At 45.8% G+C, this 25,377-nt stretch overlaps 1 protein-coding gene across 48 annotated transcripts in view; it reads left to right on the forward strand.

Moving 5' to 3' along the window:
• The window catches only part of LOC138923053 (ral guanine nucleotide dissociation stimulator-like), a 90,334-nt gene that overhangs the window by 24,319 nt on the left and 40,638 nt on the right, over positions 1-25,377 (forward strand). For 27 of the 48 annotated variants that reach the window (XR_011436175.1, XR_011436176.1, XR_011436178.1 and 24 more), the window contains 2 exons: positions 680-885; positions 5,590-5,861. The gene's annotated coding sequence lies outside the window, so the exon portion shown is untranslated. The remainder of the gene's footprint in view (positions 1-679; positions 886-5,589; positions 5,862-25,377) is intronic. The other 21 variants (XR_011436177.1, XM_070259628.1, XM_070259629.1 and 18 more) reach the window with 3 other exon arrangements.

Genomic DNA, 25,377 nt, shown 5'->3' on the forward strand with positions numbered 1-25,377 from the left:
TAGACTGTAAGATCCATGAAGGCAGAGACTCTACCTTTTTGCTTACCATTGTATTCTAGACCCTGGCATAGTGTCTGGCACATGTTAGGTACTAAATAAATTCATTCTGAAGGAAGGAAGAATGAATGAGTGGTAAATTGATACTTCTAAAATAATAAAGAGGAGGCCTAGCATTTTAAATGAGTGATAATAATGGGGTAGCACATATTAAACTTCTAGTGTTAGGTAAACACTGTTCAAAACTCTTTACTCATTCATTCCAGTTCCGAGGACCAACCCTATGAGTACACATCAGTATCTGCACATAATAGATGAGATCTGAGACTCAGGCTACTTGTGCAAGGCCAGGCAGCCAGTGTAAGGTGAAGCCTTAACAGTTGTCAATATTGTTACTCTATTTATTACTATTCTCACCTTGGTGGAGTTCCTAAGAGTGCCATCGTCAAAGGGGGTGGTGTTGGGCAGGCACAGCCCGCCCCCAGGCCTCTGAGCGCCTTCTCAGGCTGGGCCTGGAGTGAGAGTTTGGGGGCCCAGGGGCTGTGAGGGCCTGCCCACCGTAATGGAAATGGCAGATGGAGGAAAGGATCCTTCAGGCTGGGCAGTGGGGAAGGTCACTCAGGCATCCAGAAACCTTCCTCAGAACCTGTCTTTGAATTAAATCTCAACTCATATCTTCCAGAAGCCTGAGGTGAGATGTCTGGCCGTGTTGCTAGTGCCGTCGCCCTCAAGAAGCCAAACAGGCTCTCGGAGTCTCTCAGGCCCTGCCCCCGGACGTGGCCCCGCCCCAGAGCATGCTGGGCAGGACCTCCCCATAGATCCCTCCCATTGCCAATGTATTCCTCCAGAGGATTCTGAGCTCTGCTTGGTGTTTCCAGCTGTGATGAGGTAAATGTAGTCTTGGTCCTCTGGAAAAGTAGATAATTAAGGCAGATAGTCCACACATGTGAAAGTGTTGTGACTTGGAAAGGGTGGGCAGATCCCAGGTTGGGAGGATTAAGGAAAGCATTGAGGGAAACCTTTCAGTATGGTGGGAAGGAAGGAGGAAAGAAGAGATGGAGGATCTCATTTTGGTTTTGGTTTTGTTTTGTTTTGAAGTTTTTATGAAGAAAAGTTCCCATCTGATGACTTCTCTGTTTCCCTCTGGTGGTCCAGCACATGTGATCAATGAGCGAGGAGTGTGGACAAGGTGTAGGAAAGTGGAATTGTTTTGAGAACTTAGGCAAGCGAGTTGACTGAGAAAACAATCACAGAAGCTCCCCCGAGACAGGGCCTCTGTTTGTTGCCTCCACTGGGTGTCCCAAGTGCTTGGAAGAGCGTCTGGCACATGGTAACACAGGAGGAATGACTGGATTCTGAGGCAGTGGTGGAGCTGAGCAACAGATGTAGAACAGAAGTTTATGGGGCACAAACACACTTGTGTGATTTTATCCAAGAGGAAGCAGGCCCTTATTTGAAGGCAGTTCTAAAACAGGCAGAGTTGGATTTTGCTAGACAGGACGAATGAAAGAAGGGGGTAGGCTGTTTAGAGCAGAGCAGTATATTTAGGTTTAGGATTAAGTGATGCCCCATGAAGTTTTCCTTGGAGAGGGAGGAAATGAAGACAAAGGTTGTCAGGTAAGCAGGGGAAAGTACGGAGTGGCTTGTAGTTCCTGAATAGGTTGAGGCATTAGCATGCTGAGGGCAGAAGCTGAGAGGATAAAGGGAGGAATGTCAGACTGTATTTTTTCAGAACACACAAGTGTTGCTGGTGATAAGTTCTAGGATATGGCCATAACTGAACTGGAATGAAGGTAAAGGACTCTAAGATGAGAAGGAGCAGACAGTGAGAGATCAGATCATTGGATGGTCTATCTGCATGGATGTTGGGGCCTCTGATTGATTCCTTCCCCTTTGAGTTCCTTTCCTGTCCACAGAATTGGCATTTCCTCTAACTCTAACCTTCAGTCCATGGCATGACTCTGGACAAGAAGGCAGAAATGGGGTGGTGAGAGAGAGGGTTGAAGTAGACATCCGTTTTGTTTTTGTTTTTATTTTGACACTCAGCATTCACTCACCTTCTAAAAATAGTCCTTCTTTTGCCCTCTGGGGATCTAACCCCGTTGTCAGTTTCAGTCCATGTGAAGTGGAGCTGTTTATCACTAACGCTCTTACTTTAAAGGAGGGCATTGAAGTCAGGCTTGGCCAAAAAGATTGGTCCATGCTTTTGGCAACAGTGATTGGTCAGGGATGGGCATGTGACCCAACAGGAAACAATAAGGCACAGTGGGACTTTTGAAGGGACTAGTGGGAGAAACAACCCATTTTTAGCTGCGCTTTTAGTTTGGAAGATGTAGCTACGAACTTGCCAGACAGACTTACAAGGTAGCCAGTCCAGAATCTAGAGCAGAGAAATGGATAGAAACTGAAACTTGATGACATCAGCTGAGCCCCAATATGAATCCTCCTGCGTGAGGGCAGCCTGACTCCCAGAGCTTTTTCAGGTGCCTGAGTCAACAGATCCTGTTTTTAAAGTCAGTTGAATTGCGCTTGCCATCATTTACATCCAAAGAATCCCTCACAGCCTAAGGGGGCTCTCCATCCCTGGCTCCCTCTTCTGTGCTAGCACTCTGAATATATATTACCTTCTCTGTCCTTCAGGTCGTGCCCTTCTATAAAAGAGGGTAAAGAAACCTACTTCAAAGCATTGTAAAGTTTAAATGGGATAATATACATAAAAAGCATAAATTTGTTTCACAACATTGAAGTACAATAAGCAGTACTTAATTTTTCTAAATTAAATTAAATCTGGCTCAAAGACCCCATTTTAAAGGGTAGGAAGATATACAATAGTAGTCATTAATGGGAGCTTTTTGCCTATTTAGTTAAGTATTCACCATCAAATATGTAGGTAAGAGCCTGTGATCTTGAGTCCATCTTGGTTGCCCCTGGGACTTTCATTGCCCAACCCCTTCAGGCCCATTGAAAGGCCAGTGGCTGCACAGCCTCTGTGCTAAGTGTGAGCAATGCCGTGTCTTGCGACAGCTCTCAAGATGATGGGGCTTGATGATTAGTCATCTCAGCATCATCACTTCATCCCTTAAAACATTGTGCTGTCTCCTAGAGGACTTCCACACAGAACCCGTCCACCTAAGGGACTCGTGTCTACATCCTGATTCTCAGGGTCTTGGAGCCACTGCTACCTTTAGGCAACTCTCCTTCTCTCACCCCAGCACTTGTGTCAACCCCTATCTCCTCTCTCCTTGGAGCAGCCAGCTAAAGTCTCCTCCCACATGAGGGTCTGGACAGGACTGTACAACAGGTATCTCACAACTTCTGCTTGGGTTCAGGAAACATGAAAGCCATTAATAACTCCTGAACCCAGAAGCCCAGAACTTCCTGTAAGACAAATGAGGAAAGGTAACTTTTATTCCTTCTGGAATCCCCTCAGGTCGAGGGTAGAAACAGCATTATCCTGCTTCAAATGAAGGTTGCCTCAAGCTGGGCAAGAATCCCTGCAAAGGAAAATTACCTACTCTTGTCAGCCCAACCCCCTCCCACAGTGAAGCATTGCTAAACTTGCATAATACTCAGTTCCTTCTCTACCTCCTGGCCCCCATAGAAGGAAGGAACAGACCCCGAGTCTCCTGGGAGAGATAGGGAGGCAGCCTCCACAAATCTCTGAGCTTCCACTTGGCCTCCCTAAGGAAGACCAAACGTGTCCTTGTGACCCCAGGAAAATAGCCTAAATTAGGCTCTGATCCAGGGCCAATGGAAGTTCCAGAGGAAAGGCCTCAAGAGGAGCCCCGGGGCCAGCCCCGTGGCCAAGTGGTTAAGTTCGCACGCTCCGCATTGGCGGCCCAGGGTTTCACTGGTTCGGATCCTGGGTGTGGACGTGGCACTGCTCCTCAGGCCACATTGAGGCGGCGTCCCACATGCCACAACTAGAGGGACCCACAACTGAAATATACAACTATGTACTGAGGGGATTTGTGGAGAAAAAAAGAAGGAGAAGATTGGTAACAGTTGTTAGCTCAGGTGCCAATCTTTTAAAAAAAAAAAAAGAGAGAGAAGAGCCCCTTCTCATAGCCTGGGCCCCTTCATTGTGGCTGCAGATTACGGCACAGTTCTGAGTGTTAATCCATGTGAAGGCTGCCTCAAGAAAGCTGATTCCCTTAGGCAGCACCTGGTACCAGAGAAATTCACAGTGCCTGAAGCTGAGATCTGGGGTTCCCATACCCAAGCCACATCAAGGTACCAGTCAATTCATGCATTTTATTCGCCCTGACATTAGGTTTGGAGTGTGGGCTTGAGGGTATGAAAATTCAGGTAACCCATTCCCATCACATTCTATGTCACTGAAAATTCTTCAGGTGCCACAGAGTACCATGTAAATGAGACCCCCACCCCCACCCCCCATGCCCCCCAAGCTGCACAGCACTGATCTCTGGGTATAAGCAGCAAGCCCATGAAATCTAGAGAAATTCCTCCTCATCTCTCCAGTCACTGTTCAGCTAATACGTTTTCCTTCTTTTGGTAAGAGTCCTGCTTTCCCATAGGAACTGGAATCTGGGAGAAAGGAAAACAGTACTAGAAGCAGAACAAGAGTGTGGGATCACTCCTGGGTGGTAGTGTCACCTCATTTGGACAGTTCACTGCCTAGATGTGCTGAGTGTGCAAATTCTGTCTCGTTGCCTCATCCAGTGTTTCTCTGAATAGAAGCAAATATCTGGGCACCAGGTATGACTTGTCTTGTGACCCCAGCCAGTAAGTCAGCCCTTTTGAGCCACCACCTCTCCCTTGGTTAGAAGCTCTTTGGCAATGGGTTCATGGAAAACATCCCAGAATGGGAGCTACATGCTGAATTCCCTAGTACTGGCTTTGCCATCGATTGTGTGATTCATTCTCTCTGATGTTCAAGCTGTGAGAAGCAAATTTGAAATGATGGATGTGCTATATTAAATATATCAATAAGAGCAGAAGTTAAACCTTGCAAGCTGTAGGGTTTGCTTCCTCGATAAGCCTGGCTATCTCTATGGGAACTGAAGGTTGCTTCTTTAGGCCTATAGTCAGGGAGCTAGAGCAGAGTGGAGATTTGGTGGCGGAGCGAGGATGAGCCGTCTTGCTCCTAATTTTTCCTCCCCTCTAAGTCTGAATACTGGCAGTGGTGAGGCAGGTGGTTCTAAGGGCTCCTTTCACTTTACCGTTCATGATGACCCCACACCGCCTTTACCTCCATGCCACCTTTCCCTGCTTCTTTGGATGCTTCAATCTCTTTGATGTTTTTCTTACCAGACGTTTCTCCGCTTAGCCATTAAACAGCTTTACCTTTGATGACGTGGATATGGATGAGCACAAGGATCCACTTGGTCCCTTTGGTCACTTTTGCTTCAGTGAACTCAGTGGGATGTCCAAGAAGAAACCCTTGTGTTAGGAAGAGTTCTAAGAAGGTTTCAAAGATCCCTTCTTTTGCTAGTCACACCCTTGTATAAACTGCTCCCCTTGAGTGTAAGCTGGACCTCGTGATTTGCTTCTGACTAATAGAATAAGGGAAAGGTGATGGGATATCATTTCCCTCGTTAGTTTACAAGATTGTGACTTCTGTCTTGCTAGCAGACTCTCTCCTGGCTTTGATGAAGCAAGCTGCCATGTTGGAGAGGCCTACATGACAAGGAACTGAAGGTTGCCTCCGGCCAACTCCAGCCAACAGCCATCCAGGAATTGAGGCTCTCAGTCCAACAGGCCTTGAGGAACTGCATCCAGCCAGCAGCTATAGAAGTGAGCAAAGAAGTGTGTATTTCCCCAGTCAAGCCTTCAGCTGAGACCCCAGCCCCAGCTGCCACCTTAATTGCAGCCTTGTGAGAGACCTTGGAGCAGAGAACCAGGTAGGCCTTGCCTAGATCCCTCACCAACAGAAACTATGAATTAATAAATACTTGGTTTTTTTAGCCACTAACTTTTGGGGTATTTGTTATATAGTAACTAACACACCCCTAAATTACTGTAACCTTGGTGTAAGATGTAGCATGGCTGGGAAGGCAGGCACCAAATGAGAGGACAACCTCCTTGACAGCATTCCTGGAGATACTGTCTTCAATCTCGAAGACTATCCCAAGTTCTCTTAGCTGCAGTGGTATCATTGTGCTCCCCCCAGCCCTGATTAGTCTCCAGGAGGTGAGGCCTAGGTAAGGTAGTGCTGGGTGGAGTGGATAGCCAGTATGTGGGGTGTTAATCTGTCTGGAAGGGACATTTTGAGCTCGAAGTGACCCTCAGGGATCATGAGGAGTGATGATAAGGTCATTCTTCCCCTCCTCATTTTTTCCTTCCTTTTCCACTCACTCCACCATTCCTTTTTCCCTACTTGTTGTCTCCTGTTGCCCCAAATTCTGGGTGGCTGCCCGACGACCATTCCTACAAATGATAGCCAGGTGATCTCTTGGTCTTGCAATAATTCTACCAAGCTGGGCATCCTGAGGAATTTTCCCTCGGGAGCGCCTCTTCCCATTCCTTGAGGTGTCCTCACATGCAGGGAGACCTCATTGTTGAGCTCAGAATGTGCCTTCCAGACAGATTAACACCCCACATATAACAGATTCTTCGGTGGGACCCACCCAGTTCCTGGACCCTGCCCTGGCCACTCCAGTGTCCACAATCGCAAAACCCATCCATACACACACCTGCACTGACTGCTCACCTGTGAGATACTCAGGAATCAGCAACTTTTTCTAAATGAAGGTAAGTTACCGTTTTCAGGAAAAGATTCATATCTCTGGTCCTTTTCAGAGCTGCAAGGTCTCTCCTCCCGTCTGCTCCAGGAAGGGTAGTGGAAGGGGAAGGGTGGACTGCTCCCCATTTTCGTTAGGGTCAGCTGAGGCGTGGGGACGCGGCCCACCACCCAGACCTCCTGAGGGAGAGAAAGGCTCTTAGGAGCAGGTGACATTCATTCCTCACCAAGAGATCCAAGAGCAACATTTCCCCCTGCCACTCACCTCAGGGCCTAAACACCCCCACACTTCCAATTCCAAAACTTTCTGAGGCAACAAGGGGAAATTCTGGCTGTATCCTTCCAGAGGAACGCATCCCACCCTGCAGCTGTGTATAGTTCAGGATAGTGAGGGAGCAGATGGAAAGACAAGTTGAGCCAACTTCTGGACTTGAAGGGTTCTTCTCATTTTGAAAAGGCCCGGAAGTTTTTAGAGTAAACTTTTTGTACTTTTTATGAAAAAGTAAAGTGTTTTAAGTACAGGACATCTGAGTAAGGTCAAATACAGGACCCAAGATAAAACTGAGACAGCCACTGTCAGGCCCCCTACAAGGGACTGGTCATCTTGCTGAAACCAAATGAGGAAATCAGTCAGAGCTGACTTCCCTCCTTCCTTTCCCTGAGCATAAGCGCTGGGAACCCCAAACCCACTCCCCCAAAGCACCACACAGAGAACACTACTCTCTCCTAGCAGAAACATTTATTGAGGACGATCAGTATCCTTGGTTGTGCTAACCATGGTTCTCATCAGAGGATGTGTTCTCGTGAAAACGGCAATGCTTTCTCCACAAGGAGTGAATGATTTCTTTGGGGACATTTTTCCTCCCTGGAAGTGTTGGAGAAGCATTTCCTGTTTGAATAGAAGAGTCAGATCTCTGAACACAGTGCTTTCATTAGAGGTGAGGGTGGCCGCAGGGACGTGGCATACATCATGCATGCAGGTGGGTCTTGGATGGGGCACAGACTCCCTGTAGGGTGGGGAAGGGGGTTGACTCTGGCATAAATGCTGGTCCTTGAAGGCCACAACTTTCCAGGGCTGTCTGATCCTGTCTCTTTTCTGTCTAACCCTTGTACGAAAACTCTTGTCAGGAGGGACAGCATCTTGGCTGCAGGATGTGGTCCTTGCCCATTCCCCTGGCTGTGGGTCAGAGAGAGCCCCGTGGTTGGAGGGATGTCCCTCGTCAGGCTCTACCTGGGCCTGCAGTTCCCCCTTCTGCTGACTTAACTCTGCAGCCTCAGGTTCATATCTCCATGCCAGTTTCTCCTCTAGGATCTTCCCGATGGCTGCCATGAGCTCATGAGCTTCAGGAGGCCCACAGCTCACGAGAGCTGCACTTTGAGCTGGGTCTCGGAGCGGTGCAAAGGTTGACGTGAACTTGGCTTTTTGCTGGGGACTTTCCTGCCCTGTGATTTTTTTCTTGGAATTAATCCACTGAAAAAACTGCCTCATTTTTTTTCTGAAGTAACTTTCAGGAGGAAACTGTTCATTCTGTGACAGATAGGGGGAAGTGCCCTCTAATTCTCTATCCTCAATAGAGTGGCTCTTCTTTCTGTCTTTAGACGTCCCAACTCCTGAATCCTCACTTCCACATTCTCCTGCTCTGGAGTCCAGAGGTCTCACTGTCTTTGCAGCTGGTGGGAAATTCCTATCCTGGCATTTCCATGAGACATGCTTAGAGGCCCAGGGTTCCCGCCAATCCCCATTGTCCTCCAAGTGGACTTGCAGCACCTGGGAAGCTCCCATGTCCCCACTGGAGATGCTCTGGGACTGAGTCAGTGAGGAGTCGAAGGCAAGCTATCTGAAGTAAGGGATATGTCAGCGGGAGAGCCTTTAGGCTGGCTATGTTCCCTGCTCTTCAATTGAAACTTCAACTCAGTAAGGAGCTGTTTTTTAATGTCTGATGGTTTGGAAACTTGAGGAACCGGTATTTTTGGTGAGGGACATTCACTGGTCAGGGTAGTTTCTACTTTGCTCACATTGATATTTATCATTTGGGAGCTTCCCAACTTGTTGGTTGTCAAGATGTCACAAGATTGTGATGTAAGAACGCACAGTTCCTCAGCCTTGAATATCTCCCTGAAGTTCATGGTGGACGTGGAAAAATGTTTTCAATTCTTCTGCACCGTCTTTTGGCCCTGAATCATGTCCTCTCTATCACTGGAACTCACATTCTCATCCCTTGGCACATGTCCAGCCCCAGCTTGCCTTGTGGGCACCTCTCGGCTGCATCTGTTATTGTCTAGTGCAGTCTTACTCTGACTCACTTTGTCTATAAAGCTGTGTGTGAGGATCTCTGAAGTCTGTCTGCCATGCTCGATTGCCTGGATGTCCTTGGCAAGCTCCTGGTCGATATCAGAGTGGGATGGTTTTAGGGCCCCCTGTCCTTCGTTGCCCACAGATGAGGTAGCAGGGAGTGGAAGATCCAGGATGGGGACTGAATTCGCTGTTTTCACCTTATTTCCCTGAAAACTTTTAGAGCTTCCCTCAAGGGGCTTGGAAACCTCAGCTTTTGGAATCTACCCCAGAAATATAGGTGGCTGAGGAGAGAAAGTCAAATTGGGGAAGAGGCCATGTTTTGGCTTCTCTCAACTTATAGGATTTTATGGATTCAAGAACTTTGAGGGGTAGGCCCCACCTCTGACTCACGTGAAACCTTATAATATGGGCTTCTAGCACCTGTCGGGTGTTGGGATCCAGAAAAGAAAGCTCTGGAGTGGTCATCTGGGGGTGGACCCCACCTACTGTTATGTTTTTCAAATTTCTGTTTTCTATATTGTTCTGGGAACTCCCAGAAGGAGGGGATGGGTTGTCCTCAGCCAGCCAAAAATGACACACCCCGAGGGGGATCCTCCCCACAGTGATCTGCCAAAACTACTGGCTTAGATGTAATCTAAGAATGGTTTTCACTTCATTCTGGTCTGTGTCCTTCCTTGAAACATTTAAGAGTTCATTCCCTGAGTAATTCCTTGAGTGACACACACAGCTACTTTTTGTCTCTGAGGCAGCCCTCAGACTCTTTAGTAGGTAGCATTCTGAGACCCTTGGAGGACTATCTTCTGGGCTCTTCTCTAGGATATATCCAAGATTGCTCTTCATGTCCTGCCTTAGTTGAAACTTTGTTGAGATCGTCTCATGGAAGCTTCCTGGGAAACTCACTTCAGTCTCTGCTAGATCCTTGCTACTCTGGCCCTGAAGCTGACGGAGCTGTGAGTGAGCGTGCCTGCCTTTTTGCTGAGATGTTTCTGTGCATTTACACAGAGACTCTAGATTCCTACTGGCATGGAGGCAGCAGTGTGAGAATAGCCTCCTTGGAATGTGGAGCTCCATTTTATCCTGGGGTTCACGGGTGATATGAAAATGGCCAGGAAGGACAGAGACTGGTACATAGGCATGGGAGGACTGGCTGACCAAAGGAGGGGTGAGAGCTTGAGGACAAGTGGCTTCTTGAGATTTTTGGAATGCAGGGACTAAACCCCACAGACTTTCTTGTTGCTTCTGCAACATATACCATTTCAGGTGTTGATTTTCAGTTGAGATATGAGAGTCTGACTCAATCTGGGATCTATGGAAAGAAACTCCATGGTCCCTAATCTGGGATGGAGAAGAAGATGGTAGGATTGAGAGTGGGGATTGAAGGTGGGCATGGGGCTGGACCTGAGTGAAAGGTAGGGGCTGGGATTGGGGGTTGGTCTGAGAGAAGGGTTGCGGATGTACATCGGAGAGGGGAGGAGGGTGAGAATGGGGAAGTGGTGGAGATTCTGGATCCCACATCTTGACTGCAGAAGCATTACAGATTCCATTGAATAAGACAAAATGAGACCCTAGTGGGGCACTACTACTAGAAACCAGGAGAGTGGCCACCAGGGACTCACTGTGCAGAGAGGGAAGACCCCAAAAGAGCTGGGTATATTTCTGCTGCAAGTTTTCTCCCAAAGTCTTGACATACAGTAGCTGCTGACGAATGCTCCGCTGCTCTGGTTTGCCTGTGATGTCCCAGCCAGCTTTGGGGGCTGTGGTGTCTTGTACGTCAAGTGGCTGCAATGAATTCCCTGAAGACATCCGTTGGTTTTCTCAGCACATTTGCTTTGAAAATAGTCCTTCCTCCTTTTCTTTCTTCTCTAAAATCTGGAAATCCATTCTCTTTTTTATTTGTCTTGCCAAGAATGCCTGACCGTTAAGGCCAAGGAAAGAATGGCTGCTGGCCTCCATGTGATTGGTAGCACAGTCTCCCCAGAGACAGGTCTCTGGTAGACAGAGGGAAACTTGCTCTCGTTGAAAATCAGAGTGTGATAATGTGGGGAGGAACATGTTCTTGGCAGGAGCCTGACAACAAGAGAATTCTGAAATTGACAGACTTGAATGGTCAGTGCCTCTGACTGTTGGGACATAAGTGGACAACCCACCAGGGCTATCTGGAGATGAGTTCTCTGGAAGAGACTTCAATAAGATGGAAACCGATTTAGATTGAGTCACAGTTAAAGGGTGGTCTGTCGGTGGTGAGACAGACAGGCTTGGTGGTGCGTGATGACAAGCTAGTGAATCAAGCTAGTGGATTCATTATCTGGGACAAATTTGGTAAGGGGTTAATATCTTGGGAAAGGGTGCGGTCAAGAGAGAAGATCGTATTCAGAGACAGAGTGGCCTCTGGTTGAAGAATAGGATCCATTGCCTGGGTGTCATGTGGTGGGAGAGGGGGAAGGGCAAGGGGTTGGGGTGGGGAATGGTCTGCTGGGAATTTGGACTCCAAGGGAGGAAAAGGCTCTGGTGGCATAGAGTGACCCAGTGGTGAGGGTGAAAGAAAGTCAGCTAAGGGTGTCATTGGGTTAGGTGAGAGAACGGAGGGGGGCGGTGGGGAAGGGTCAGGTGGAGGGGATGGTGTTAGGTCTCCTGGAGGGACTTCTGAGAAGGCAGAGGACAGAGTGAATGATGACTCAGTCCCAGAAGCTGTGGAAGCCATAGAGGACACAGAGGCAGTATCATCTTCCAGGTCCTCCAGGAACAGCAGCCAATTGACCTCCACGGTTGTGCTATTACACACCTCCCAGGAGGGGTCTGGACATAGCAGTTGATGAAAGCAGATGGTATCGCGATGCTGGCCCCGGGGACTGAAGGAGACAGGATATACATAGCTGCAGCCAGGACCAGAACAAATATATGGGGCCCTGGCAGGTCTGACAGAGGTAGGGGCACCCATTGCATACTGTCCTTTCACATCCCCCCACTTCCTTGAGCTCACAATCTATGTTGTTTCCTTCTCCCCAAGACTTTCACAATCTGGATTTCAAAATCTGAGGATTTTCCCTCCCTTATCAATCTCACGTTTCACTGAGGCCCTAGAAATTCTTAGACCCTGCTAAGAAGCGGGATACAGGAAAGAAGGATTGTGTTTAGTCACCTTTGCAGCAGAGAAAGCACCTTCCTCGCCTCCTGTGCTTCACTCTGGCAAGCTCTCCCACCTGGGAAACCAGGAAAGTGATGAAGACAGAAGCAAAGAGATCTTTTAGGAGGCAGAGTAGAATGTCCTTTATGGTACCCTTGGTAGATTGGACTTGGAGAGCTCCAAGAATTAGGATTCAAGATCGCACGGTTAATGATAATAATAAAGCTCACGTATGTATGTTGCTTTATCATTCACAAAGGGCTTTCATTCATATATGTATGTCATCCCATGTGAGGTTCAAAAACACCATGTGAGGAACATAGGTCACTGGTTACTTCAAGGAAGAATCTGATCATCCGGGAAGTCAAAGTACTTTCACAAGGTCAGGAGACAGAAGTTCTGACTCTTGACATCTCATATGGCCACTTATTGGGCAACGCCCATTGCCCAGGTCCATCACTGTTCATGCCCAGAGCTGGGCAGAGCAGGAATCTGAGAAATGTTTCAGGTTCTGACTGCTTTCCCATGAGCCTCTCCTCTGAGGGCTCTGTTTTCTGAGAGGGACTGTATCTAGTGACTGACATCCTCAGAGACCATGGACCTGGGACCTCATGGAAAGGACAGGAAGGGTCACCCTTGGAGAGCTCAGGTGGGATATGTAGAACCTTACCACTTGGTGTTCTACCTTTTCTTCTCCTCTTGGCTCTGTCCTGACACTGAGAACAATAAGAAAAGAATCAGGGGCTGGGACTCATTGGTCTCACTTCTCTGTTTAGGAAAGTCAGATATTTGTTATCCAAGAATAATATGACTCTCTATTTTAATTCCTATAATTTTGCGTTCCTTCCTTTTATTAATTTTTAAAGGTGATAAAATTCTTTCAGTTTTTCCTTCTTTGAAAAACTCGAAGGAGGATTTTTGGCTAGAGTCCGCACTTGATCTTCTCAGTCAGAAGTCCTCTGCTCAAGGAGGGCATAGACTCTGAGGCCCACAGTCACATCTGTGCTTCCTCAGATAGGCCCCTGTATCCTGGGACAGAGCTCTTGCTCCAGCATCTGCTCAGAGACTCAGCTCTGTTCTCCTGATCTGCCCAACATGAAGGAAGGCTTGGCAAGTGGCGCCTGACATGGCAAGATGACTCATGATCAAGTGCTGGGAACGGTGTTCTCCTACACAGATCTGAAACGCTAAATAACTGAATCAAGGACTACAGAATCACTGTTTGGGATTTTATTTGGGAACCTACCAGCACACCCAGATAGTCTGTGAGCTTTAAATGGAATCCTTAGTCCTCCCTGAAGCCCTAGTTCTGCCTGTTCTCTTCCCCTAAGAGAGCAATGGTCTGTCCTCTCCTCAGACTTCCCATTTTAGGTGTCTCTCTGGCCCAGCCAAACTCATTTAAAAATGTGAGAAAGGGAACAGGAAAATAAAGAATTATTCTTTGAGGAGTGACTTTTGATTCCAGCTCCAACAGTTAAAGAGCTTGGGAGTCTTTACTACAGTCTTTAGGAGAAGCAAAAGCTGAGCAAACTGAAAATCAATGGCTTTTCTTGAAGTCACCAGAGAACTGAGGTTGCAGGGCAAACTACTACTCAAAATCTTCAGAGAGGGTGAATGCAGAGAATCACAGTTAAGATCAGCTTACCTGGAGCAGAAGCCACTAGAGCCATAAACTGGTAGAAACACGTAAAAGACACTGACAAATTGCTGAGGATGCATGTGGGCTAGCATGAAAGTGAGAAACTCCTGGAGGACCAGTTAAGGGGAGGCCCCACCTACTCATGAGTTTTACTTCCAGGAACCCTACTAAGTTCTCACAGTGAAGAACCATGAAGAAACTCTGATGTTTCTGGCATGGGAGGGTGGGGGAGAAAGGTTACCATTTTGAAAGGATTTTGAAATATCCCCTGAGTGTGCTCCGTAGTAGAAGCCTCCTCAGCAGGGGAAAAGACTACCAAGCCTTATCCCACGTGGGTGAAGGGCAATTACCCAACTGCAGCCCCCTGTAGCCTTCCCGTCTCATCTAAAGAGTTCAAAGAAAAGAAAAAAAAAAGCTTAGAAACGCTTGTGAACGTCACAACCCAGGGACACAGGCCCACTAAAAGATTTAATTATATCCCCTCCCTTAACACCTTCCCACCACGTCCCCAGGGCTGCAGTATAGTGATGGCATCATAGCTGAAAGAGTTACAAGGCATAGGCTCTGTTTAAGGAGGAGATTTAGGGGAACCTAAAGACACAAGAAACACAAAAACAAGGGCACTAGAGGAAATGGAAGCCTCTGACATGCACAGCTACGGTAAATATTAAACACAGCCCAACACCTAGCCAGATGAGCATAAAACTTCACACTAAAGGTTTATTTATTTCAGTTCCTATTTTCTAATACAGCATGTCTGGCTTTCAACCAAAAATTACAAGGCATGCTAAAAGGCAAGAAAAAACAGTCTAAACAGACAAAGCAAGCATCAGATCCACAGTCACATTGACACAGGTTTTGGAATTATCACACATAGAATCCAAAATAACCATGATTAGTATGTTAAGGGCTCTGATGGAAAAAATAGATGGCGCACAAGAACAGATGAGGAATATCAACAGACAGAGGGAAATTCTAAGAAAGAATCAAAAGGGAATGTTAGAAACCAAAAACACTACAAGAAATGGAGAAGGCCTGTGATTGGCTCATCTGTAGATTGCATACGGCCAAGGAAGGAATATGTGAGTTTGAATATATGTCAATAGAAACTTTGCAAACTGAAATGCACAGAGAAAAAGAAAAAAAAATTTAAAGCCCAGAATATCCAAGAACTGTGAGACAGTTTCAAAATATGTAGCATGTGTAATTGGCATACCAGAAGGAGAAAAGAGAAAGAACAGAGTAGAAAAATATTTGAAGTAATAATGGCCAAGGATTTTCCAAAATTAATGACAGGTTAACCATAGATTGTAGAAGCTCAGAAAAGACCCCAACAAGATAAATACTAAAAAAGTCTATACTTGGACATATCGTCTTCAAACTGTAGGAAACCAAAAGATAAATCTTGAAAGAATCCAGAGGAAAATAAACACCGTACATCTAGAGGAACAAGGATGAGAATTGTGGGATTCTCATCATAAACCATGCAAGCAAGAAGAGAGTGGAGTGAAATATTTAAAGTGTTGAAAGAAGAAAAACCACCACCCACCTAGAATTTTATATCCAGTGAGATGATCATTCAAAAGTGAAGGAGAAATAAAACCTTTCTCAGACAAACAAAAACTGAGGGAATTCATCAGCAGCAGACCTGCTCTGCAATAAATATTTTTTAAAAGTTCCTCAGGGAGAAGGAAAATGATAACTTGGATCTTCATTAAAAAGAGGAAGAGAAGGAATAAATTAAGGTAAAATGAAACTTTTATTTTTCTTATTCTCAATTGAGCTAATAATAATAGTGACAATGTATTGGGTGATTATAGTATATGGATAAGTGAAAGGAATGAAAACAATGTTACAGAGGACTTACATTAGTTATAAACGTATATTACAAACTCTACAGAAACCACTGAAATTTTTTTTAAAGAACAATTGATATAGTAAGAGATGAGAGAAAATGGAATCATATAAAATGCTTGTCTAAAACCAGAAAACGCAGAAAAAGAGAAGAAAAAAGAATAGATATAATGAATAGTAAACAGTTATAGACATTGTAGATATGAGTCCTACCGTATTTTTTAAAAATCACTAAATATAAATGGTGTAAATTCACCAATTAAAAAACAGAGACTGTCAGTGGATAAAAAAACAAGACCCAATTAGATGTTGTATACAAAATGCCCACTTTAAAAATAAAGATACAGATAGATTACAAATAAAGACAGAGAAAACTGTACCATGCTGACACTAACCAAAAGAAAACAGGAGTAACTATATTAATTTCAGACAAAGCAGACTTCAGAACAAGGAAAACTATCAGGGATAAAGAGGGGTATTACATAACCATAAAGGGTCCATGCTCCAACAAGACACACAGTCCTCAACATGTATACATCGAACAACATAGTGTCAAAATATGAGGCAAAAACTGGTAGAACTGCAAAGAGAAATAGTTGAATCCATTGTTATGTTTGGAGATTTCACCCTCTCTCTCAGAAATGGACAGATTCAGCAGGCAGAAAATCAGTATAGATGCAGTTGACCTGAACAGCACCATCAGTCAACGTGATCTAATTGACATTTTGTAGAGTACTTCATCCGATAATACACATTCTTCTCAAACTCTCATGGAACATTCACCAAGATAGACCACGTTCTTGGCCACAAAACACACTTTAACAAAAATAAATAGAGATTGTACAAAGTATGTTTTCAGACCATAATGGAATTAAACTAGGAATCAATTACAGAAGGATAGCTGGAAATCCTAAAATGTTTGGAGATTAAACAACACGCTACTAAACACATTGGTCAAGGAAGAAGTCTCAAAGTATTTTAAACTAAATGAAAATTAAAATAGAACTTATTAAAATTTATAAGGTATAGCAAAAGCAGTACTTAGGGGGAAATTGATAGCATTGAATGCATCTATTTGAAAAGAAAGATTTGATATTTCTGAGGGACCTGATTTACTTACCTGATTGATGTCTCTCTCTTTCCGAAATATTGGGAAACATGGACTCCTCTTTAGGTAGCAGAGTGACAGAAGAAGGAGCCCCACGCCACACAGGAAGGCAGGGATGGGAATACCTAGGAACTCAAGCTGGAGCTCAGCCATGGTGCATTAACATTCCTCAGACAAAGAGGGTGATCTGCGTCACCAGAAGTGCACTGCCACCTCAGGCAGCTGGGCGTTAAGAGTGCACATTCTAGACTAGAGTTCCAGGCCCACATCACAGAGCTTTAGCATAGACACCAAAGGTTCTTGATGGTTGGGGAGGGGAAAACACGGAAGTGATGAACCCACAACCCTTCCCCCACCATCCAGGCCAGCAAATCAGTCCACCCCTCTGAGGCCCTTTAGATACTTCCAACTTACCTTCCAACTCCACATATTCACCATAGCGTATATTTCACCTTGGTGAAATTTTCTATTTATTCTGTTACCCAGCTATTACCTAAGAGCCTTTTATTGCTTGGCAATCTCCTTTTGGACCCCCACGTCATCTTTGAAAGTCGGTCCAGGGATTTACATCCCCAAGATCTACTCGGCCTTCAACTAAAACTTCCCCTCATACGTAATGTGTTTTTACCTGTATGAAACCAGAAATACACTCAGCAGCAGCCCCACCTCCCATTATCTCCTCAAAAGAATCCACTATCACCAAAAAGCATGAGAGAACAGAGTAGCCTGTATCAACCAACAGAAAGCATGAGAAAGAGGGCCACAAGGGCGTGGCACATCCGTGGACCCAGGGCAAACAACTTGAAAATGTTTGGTAGTTCTTCTTTTCCCCGAATCCCTCTTAGGCTAGTCAGCCTCTAAAGGTTCTCAAATCTGGCCCCCTCCACCCATACTGTGTCTCACCCTGCTGCTCCCTCTTTTTCTCTGCCAAATCCCCTCCTCCCAGCAAAATTTTAAACTTTTCCATTATTTTACAGAGCAATTGTGCTGGACCATGACCTGCAGGGTCAAACTCATCTTGATTTAGGGACTAGGCTTCTCTTTAGCATAACTTCTAATGAGCACAGTTGTAATCATATTTGACAGTACCTTTAGATTTTTTTTGAATCACACCTATGGTTACTTCTTCCATGAAAGGTTTTATGATTTTTTCCCCATCTACTTTCTATCTTTTCCCCCAAATTCCCATTGACATCTCTGTACCTTTTTAAACAATAATGTCATTTTTGTTGATGGTGTATATATATTTATTTCATCTCCCCCCACTCTAGCTAGTCATTTAATAGTTATAACTTTAACAGCTTCATTGTTTAGTGCTAAACTGCTGGAATGAAGCCCTGTGTCATGTCCTCCCTTTGCCTGCCCGCATTCCCTCGCTGAGTCTGATGAATCTATCTTGGCCGCAGACACCCAATCCTTTCCCTCCCATGTGAGAGGGTTTACCAGTAACGACAGCTCCTTTCTTTCCCTGTCTTCTCCCTCATCCACAGCTTCACCATCGTCTCTACCCAAAAGGAAGGTACACTTCAAGCCCACCCCTCTCATGTACCCTCCCTCGACTGCAGGAGGTCTCTGTTCAGACAAATCCCTCTATGTATCTTTGCTTCTCTGGCATTGTTTTTTTATAGCAAGTCTGGTCCTGACTGCCCCTAAGGTCCCCAGGACTCATGATTGTCAAATCATCCTTTAAAGTCTGAGCAAGATCAGCTCCACCAACAATAGTTTCAGGTGGGGCCGGCCCCATGGCCAAGTGGTTAAGTTTGTACACTCTGCTTTGGTGGCCCAGCATTTCGCCGGTTTGGATCCTGGGCGCGGACATGGCACATTCATGGACACTCGTGTGTGTGTGTGTGTGTGTGTGTGTGTGTGCTGATATAGAGAGAAAGGGGAGGGAGGGAGCGGAGACAGAGACAAAGTGGAGAGATATCGAAAATGGGTCAAAATACTAATGGGTACACCTGGATAAAGGGTATATGGTTGTTTACCATCCATGCAACTTTTCCACAAGTTTATCTTTAAATAAATACATTTTAAAAATGGACCGTTGGCTGTTGTCCCAAATTTTGCCTAACCTTTGAGATTTCTGGCTTTGATTCCCGCAGCTGCCATCACTAGCGTACCCAGACCCCAGAAGTGTGCAATGGTGACTTTAAAACAGTTGTCGCAGGTTCTGTCCCAGGCAAGAAACCCTGGATCCTCTTTGCACATTTAAAGTGTGCTAACATTCCAACAGGGTTTCACAAAATACTGGAAAAGAGCATCCCCCCCAAAATTTTTTTTAAAAAATTATACATAATATAAAACAAAAACCAAAGGAAAGAACAAAATATTCAACATGTGTACAGCATGAAACCCTTAATTTCTTCCTTATCTGGTGCCACTGGGTCGTCCGTCTTCTGGGGTTTTGTGGTGTGAGTTGGTTTGCCGGCACTTCCTCTGCTCTGCTAGTCAGTTACCACTCCTGCACCGGATTTCCGTCTTCAAAAATTGTGTTGACATCTTTTGTCATATCTTCTCCCCTTCTTGTCATCCTCAAGGGCCTTATTCTTTTTAAATCCTTTACTTGTTTTAGCAGCTTTATTGAAATATAGTTCACATACTATACATCTTACCCATTTAAAGTGTATAATTCCATGATTTTTAGTATATTCACAGATGGGTAACCATCACCACAGTCAATTTTAAAGCATTTTCATGACTTCAAAAAGAAACTTCATAACCTTTAGCTGTCATGCCCCTGTCCTCTCATCCCCCCAGCCCTAAGCAACCACTAGTCTACTTCCTCTCACTCTAGATTTCCCTGTTCTGGACATTTCGTATGAATGGAATCATATGAGGTTATTTGTGACTGGCCTCTTTCACTTCTGCGTAATGTTGTCAGGGTTTGTGCATATTGTAGCATGTATCAGTACTTTTTATTGCCAAAAAATATTACATTGTGTGGATATACCGTAGTTTATTTACCCATTCGTCAGTTGATGGACGTTTAGGTTGTTTCTGTCTTTTGACCGTTATGAATAATACTGCTATGGACATTTGTGTACAAGTTTTTGTGTGGACATATGTTTTCATTTCTCTTGAGTGTCTAGCTAGAAGTGGAATTTCTAGGTAATATGGTAATTCTGTGTTTAACTTTTGAGCAACTGCCAGACGGTTTTCCAAAACAGCTGCACCATTTTTCATACCCACCAGCAGCATAGAAGGGTTTCAGTTTCTTGGCCTTCTAACACTTGCTATTATCTAACTTTTTGATTCTAGCCATCCTGTGTGTGAAGTGCTATCTCACAGTGGTTTTGATTTGCATTTCCCTGGTGACTAATGATGTGGAGCATCTTTTCATGTAATATTTTGCTTTTGGGGAAGGAGAGGAGATAAAAAAGTGTTTGATCTCCTGTGTTTAACTCATCATACAGTAGCTAGTTTTAAATGTATTACAGGAAAAAAACTTTCTTCTAAATCTTTGAAAACACTTGCATGGTGTTGTGAAGTCCTTATCACATGTACAGTTTTCTCCTTCTGTGCTCTCTACGTGCTGCAGTCACTGTGTGACTGAGGGACTGCAACACCGTGCACTGCATTTGCTTAGGAAGATTCCTTTCTGCGTGGGGTGGAGGGAGGAGTTAACTCAGTGACTTTTCAGGCTTGACTACAGGGCTGAGCAGAACTGATGGCCAGAGCATCTAAAGCTCAGTGCGTTTCCTCCCCATGGCTCTGTCCATCTGTCTTGGGTCAGTGAGCTCCACAGGTAGTAAATGTCAAAGAAACATGAGAGCTGTGACATGGGCACAAAGCATACACCTGAGAGACGGACGGCAGGATGTTCCCATGGGCTTTTGCCCCTTAACCGTAGTGTAGGAGACGGGCCGTATCACACGTGCAAGATGATGACAGTGAAAGTGGGGTCAGGGGTGCATGGGAAGTTCCACGGCTCTTGTGCGTGTTTAAACATCTCTGTAATAGAAGCTTAAAATAATGAAAGAAGCTGGGTGCCTCCTAAAGAGAGGGAGGGGACGAGAGGATACCTGGCAAGGGGGCTCAGTCCGTCAAGACGAGGGTTCAGCTCTCTCAATAAGGACATTTCAGGAAGTGTAATCACTGAGGTTAGGAAGGAAACGTCTTTTCATATAACAGGAAAGAAGGAAAGGAGGAACGGGAAAAGGTTTTTGTGAAGCTTTATTGACGGAAAGTTCCTGTCTCCTGACTTCTAGTTCCTCTGTGATCAGTGGTCCAGCACATCTACTGAGCAAATGGAGACAGCCTAAATTTGAGGAAAGTGGAGGAGATTTGAAATAAATTTGAGTGTCCCTGGAGAGAGAATGGAGTAAGGAAACAGCGACCTAAGCTCCATTTGTTTTGTTCTCATGTTAGTAAGCATGGGATAATTCTTTGTGGAATGAGTGAGTGATTTCCAGCTAGTGCTGGGGCTGAATTTACTGTGGCATCGGTAGACTCCATTGTGAGATTTAATCCAATAGTGATCAATTAGATATAGGAAGGCATTTCTGGGAAAGGCAGAGAGATGGGATTTTGCCAGACAGGAAGGATTAAAAGGGATTGGATGGGGCCCATTAGTAGCGGAGCTGTTTAAATGTTGGTTACCTGACAGACCATCAAGTCTACCCCGGAGAGGGAGGAAATGTAAACAAGAGCTTGACGGACAGACAAGGAGTAAGTGGAAAAATGAATGGCCTGGAGTTGGAAAGTTAACAAGGGGCATGTGAATCAGAAGAATGAGAGACGAGGCCAAGGGGTGGAATGTCCGACTGTAATAATCTGGATGGCTGAAGTGTTCCTGGTGATAAGCTCTGGAGTGTGGCAGTAACTACACTGGAATGGAAGGAAAGGACCCTAAGATGAGATGATGCAGAAACTGAGAGGCTGGTCTTTGGCTGGTCTATCCACATCGATGGTAGAGCCCTCCATGGCCTCCTCACCTCTTCAAGTCTCCTGCCCTGGGCCCCATCCCCCTCCCAGGACCTCCACAGAATCTGCATTCTTTCTTTGACCTCAAGTTTCAGACATTGTGGGGTCAATGGCATAACTCTGGACAAGAAGATACAAGTGTGGAGTGAGAGAGGCTGTAGTGGACACCGGTTTTGTTTTTGGTTTTTGTTTTAACACCTAGCATTCACAAGTCTTTCTGGGAAAACTACCTCCAGTGCCCTCTGGGATACTCACCCCATTTGTGTAGAGTGTGTGTGTGTGTGTGTGTGTGTGTGTGTGTGCGCGCGCGCACGCGCATGCGTGTTCGGTTTTGTTACAATAGTTACCATTATACTTGTATCTTTTCTAATGTCCTCAAATTCCTTTCCCTTACTTGGAGTCTTATTTCGTTTGTCACCTATATCTTGACCCCCTCATATTACTTATAGAACAATCATTTTATTCTATTTTTCCCTTTTTCTCCTCCCTTCCATTTTTAAAATCATGTTTTTAGAAAACAAAATTGGTATTTTATTTTTCCACCCTTGTAACATCTTTATTTTACTTAGACATCTACAACTTAATGTATTTAACGCTCACCATCATAATGCTTTTTGAATTTGGCCCCAGTTGATACTCAGCCAATTTTTGAGTCCCAGTCTGTCTAAGTGGAGTTGCCTTTCCTCCAAACCCCTATTGTAAGGGTGGGTATGTGTGCAGTCCATGGTGAGACCCCCATATATCTGTAACCTGGTGCACAGTCTGGGACTCACCTCTGGTTCATGAGCTGCAGGTGTTCTGGGGGAGACCAACCATGGCTCCACCAAGGCCGTGAATATCAGAGGCGGCACTTCCATCCCGATAGGTGAACTGTACACACTAAGGGCAAGATCTTGTATATTCTTATTAAGCATAGATGGAAGGAAGGCAGAAAGATCACCTTCCCAAAGAGGGGGATGCCATGCCTGATGACCTCCCTGCAGATATTGTTTAGTATTCAAAGAACAGCCCAGTGCCTTTTTGGAATAAGGCATCAGTGTGCTGTGCAGTGCCTGGATCAGCTTCAAGGTGGTGATGCCTGGATCAGATTGAGGAGGGGGCGGGGGGAACAGGAAACAGGACAGGGTCACCATATGGATGATGAGGCATAAAGCTTTGTTCTACCAGCAAGGTCCTTCTTTCCCCTCTTCATTTTTTCTTCCCTCCTCGCTTACTCCATGTCATCTTTTCCTTACTCTCAGCTTTATTTTATCCTGGGAGGTAGGTGGCTACCTGATCAACATTGTTACTACTGGCAGCTGAGTGATGCTTTTGCTCTGCAACAAAATGTCATTGGGCAGTCTGAAGAAATACCTACAGAGGGGAACCACTTCCCCCAGGTGCCTTTCCAGTAGGGAAACCTCAATGTAAAGTTTAAAGTATTCTTCCCTAACACATTAATATGACTCACATGACAGATTCTTAAGGTGTGTCTGTGCTGTTCCTAGCCCCTCCCCCACCAGCCCAGGATCCACTGCAGCAATACCCTCCCCCACCCCCCAAATCCCATTTAGGGTTCACCCCCTGTGGGGTCCTCTGGTCACTGACCTTTAAATCATGATGAAGCCACTGTTTTTTCTTCATTGTTGTTTTATGAATTGCATACCTATTCTTGACCCTCTTCGGATAGAGAACACCTGTCTTCCCTACTCTCTGAAGGATGTAAAACATTCAGTGAGCGGAAGGTGTGGGCTGCTCTACACTTTCGTTAAGGCTAAGCGAAGAGGCAGGAGGCAGAACCCACCTCCTCAAACTTCATCAGGGAGGAAATGGGCTTTTGGGAGCACGTGATATCTCTTTGTCAACAAGAGCTCCAGAGCACTGGTGACCTTTAAGAAGCCAGAGGAAGCAATCAGTAAAAGCTGAACTCACTCCTCCTTTTCCCTAAGCACAAGCCTGAGTTACCTGAAACCCATGCCCCCAACACAGGACACAGAAAAGACATCACTATTATTAGAGAATCATTTATTGGGGAGAATTAATATTCTCCACAAGAAGGAATTATTTTGCGGTGGGAAATTTTCCGCTCTCGAAACGCTGGAAAAGCGTTTTCTGTTGACATAGAGACGGATCCCTAAACATAGTGCCTTTAGCAGTGGTGAGAACAGCTGGAGGCCCCTGGGCCGGCTTGACGCCTGCAGCTGGAGCTTGGATGGGGCACATGCTCCCTGCGGGGCACAGATAAGGGACGCTTCTGATCCAATAGCTGATCTTTAAACGCCACGACTTTCTGAGGGTGTCCTTTCTGGTCTCTGATCCATCTAGAACATGTAGGATAATTCCGGCCAGCAAAGACAACTTCTTGGTGGCAGGACTTGGTGTTTGGCACTTTACAGGAGGGAGCCCTGTAGTTGGAAGGATGCCCCTGGACGGGCTCTGCCTGGGCCTGCTCTTCTGCCTTCTGCTCAGTTTTCACAAACTTCCTCAGGGAAGGAAGGGGCTCTTGAGGGCGGGTGACCTCTGTTGCACACCGCTGCCCCAGTTTCTCCACTGGGAACTTCCCAGGGACCGTCCTGGTCTTCTGAGCCGTGGTGGTCCCAGTAACGGTAGCTCTCCCTTTAACCAGGCCTCTGCTCTGTGCAGATGATATGGGGTTGCCCTTTTCCTGGGGATGTTCTTGCTTTTTGCCTTTTGTCCCAGGATGAAGCCATTGAAAAATGTGGTTCATCTTTTTTCTGAACAGACTTTCAGGAGGAGGCTGTGCCTTCTGTGATGAGGTCTGGGAAGACTTGCTCCCAAGCGTCTCCTCTGATGCTGTGATCTGAGTAGGGAAACTCTTTCTTGTAGGTTGGGATGTCCCCAACCCTGCATCCCCTCCACCAAGCTCTTCTTTGTTGGGGCCCGGAGGGCTCACTCTCATTGTAGCTGGTGGGAATTTCTTATCCTCGGACCTCTTTAGGTCTTTCTTAGGGACCCAAGGCTCCTGCCGCTGCTGCCTGCTGATCCCACTGTCCTCCAGATGGACACGCAGCACCTGGGAAGCTCCCATGTCCCCACTGGAGACACCGTGGGCATGAGTCGCTGAGGCCTTGTAAGTCAAGCTCTCTGAGGCAGGGGACCTGTCAGTGTGTTGGCCTTGGACCTGGCTCTGATTCCTCTTCTCCAGTTTCGACTTTAATTCCCCAAACAGATGTTCCTTAAGATCCGATGACTTTGGGTCTTGGGGAACTTGTCTTTTTGGTGCAGGGCTTTCAATGGTCCCAGTAATTTCTATTTTACTGTGATTCTCACGTATCATTTGGGAGCTTCCTGGCTTGCTGGTTGTCAACACATTACCAGTTTTTGACTGCAGAGCGTTGAGCTCCTTGGCCCTGAATATGTCCCTGGCCGTGTTGTGCACGGAAAAGTGTTCCGACTTCATCTTTTTGTCCTGTCGCCCTTCTCTTCTATCACTGGAACTCACTCTCTCATCCTTTGTCTCATGTTTGGCACCAGCTTGCCTTGCAGGCAGCTCTGGGGGGCATCTGTTGCCTAGCTGAGTAAATTTCTGACTCGCTTTGCCTGTGATGCCCCATGTGACAGGCAGATGAGTCTGCCTGGCACCCTTACTCCTCTGAACAACCTCTGCAATCTCTTGGTTGATACCAGAGGGTGATTGTCTCGGCACCCCTTGTCCTTCCCTGCCCATAGGTGAAGTAGCAGGGCAAAGACGATCCAGGACCAGGGCTGAATTTGTTGTTTCTGCTTTTTCTTG

Source organism: Equus caballus, unplaced genomic scaffold (genome assembly GCF_041296265.1).
Source record: "Equus caballus isolate H_3958 breed thoroughbred unplaced genomic scaffold, TB-T2T haplotype2-0000440, whole genome shotgun sequence".
Taxonomy (NCBI): domain Eukaryota; kingdom Metazoa; phylum Chordata; class Mammalia; order Perissodactyla; family Equidae; genus Equus; species Equus caballus.